Below are 1,940 nucleotides of genomic sequence, written 5' to 3'. Positions count from 1 at the left end.
GTGTTGGCATGCCTCCTGGCCATCTGATCATGTTAATTTGTTTTAATCTGAGCCATTCCTTTTGAATACTACGTGTGTGTTGCATTGACTAGAGTCCACCAAAGATAATACGCGTGTGGCCATCAGATATGCCACCTCAATTAATGATGGAGATCTGATTGCCCTTATTTTTTTTCTTTTTATTTTAATTTCTGGTTTTCATTTAATTGCTCTTATTTTATTTAATTCATATGAATTTCATTTTTAATCCCAAAATTTTGGGACTTTCACAAAAAATCTTTAAATATTTCTCTCTTCCATATTCTGAATTATTTTTTGGATTTATTATGATATTTTTCATGAATTAAATGTTTTTGTGCATATTTTTAATTGTTTAAAAATACTTTTGACCTTTCAAAAATAGTGAAATTTTTTGTCTAAGATCCTTTGACCTTGTTTGACCTAGGATAAACCCCTTGGCCATTTATTTGGTGTTTTGAAGGGATTTTAGGTTTTGAACAAATTAAAATGTATTTTAATGCATTTTTAAATTGATTTTTAATTGATTAAATATTAAAAAATATTGTTGAGCCATTTTTATGGTCTTGTGATGTTTGACTTTCTGTTTGGGCCTTGGTCAACGTTGATTTGACTTTTGTTGGATCAAAACCATTGGATTTAGGGGATTGAGGAAATGCACATTTTATCTCCCAAAATGAATGGATGATTTTGATTTGATAAAATTCCTCCCATGATCAATTTGTGTTTCTATATTCCGCCCCCTTTTCATCTTCATCCTTATTCTTCCTCATTCTCTAATTTTACCAATGAAATCTCTAATGTCTAAAGGCTAATTGATTCATCAATGACCGTTGTGTCAGATGAATCAATACAAGTATGACTGAGATAGGTCCCTCCCTCTTGATCTTTTATTTTAGTGTGTGGTATGTTTTAGGATTGTGATTCTTCATACCAAATCTCTAACATGCATTAACACCTAAATTTGTATTGCCCGACCTCAGATAGTTGTGACTTCTACATAAGTCCAATTATGATTGCTTAACATAGAACTAAATTTGACCCTCATGGCATTTTGAATTCTAGTAAGTGAGATTGTAAGTCTCCCATTCTTCATGGCATTCTATGGAGACTTGACCTTTTTCATTTCATGGAGCTAGTGGCATACTTGTTGAATTATCCAAGTTGGAGCCCTTCGCATGGAAGATATCTTAGTTTAAGGATTCATACTTGTTAATGAATGGTTGAGTGTTCTCCAAAGAATGACTTAATCAATTAAAAATCACCATTAACACTTGACTAACTTTTGACTAACATTTGACTAAGTCTTGTTAATATTTTTTTACTTTCAAGTCATTTACTTTATGCAATTTAAATTCTAGTCATTTATCATTCATTGTCATTTACATTTCATATAACTTGCTCATGTTTATTTCATTTTCACTTTACTCATTTGATCCATATCTTGTGATTATATATATATTTGTTTGTGTGTTTTGATTTTGTTTGTGGTCTTAGGAACTTAAAATACTTAATAACAACAAAAACATTACAAAACATTTGTTGGACTGTTGAATTTGATCTGAACTTTTGGACTTGGGATTAGGCAACATTCCATGTGCAAAAAGACTTGGCCAATACCAAGATTTTGAGACTGAGCCTTCATTTGATGCAAGCCTTGGGATTTGTTTTAATTCATATGCTACTCTGTCTTGGTGCTTAATTGTTATTTTGGTCATGTGTATGATGCTTTGTTCTAAGTTGATCAAGGAATATTTCATTTGATACATTGGAAGACAAAGAAGACTGCTAGCTATGGGAATTTCTTGCTTGGATATGGCTATCTTTATTTGATGTCTGGATCTTCATGATCTTTGTATAATGTTCATTGCTTATTAATTATTGTTTGATTAAATTACAAGGGAAAATGGGTTTCTATATGA

The sequence above is a fragment of the Lathyrus oleraceus genome, chromosome 5 (assembly GCF_024323335.1).
Source record: "Lathyrus oleraceus cultivar Zhongwan6 chromosome 5, CAAS_Psat_ZW6_1.0, whole genome shotgun sequence".
Classification (NCBI taxonomy): domain Eukaryota; kingdom Viridiplantae; phylum Streptophyta; class Magnoliopsida; order Fabales; family Fabaceae; genus Lathyrus; species Lathyrus oleraceus.
This window is presented reverse-complemented; position numbering follows the sequence as displayed.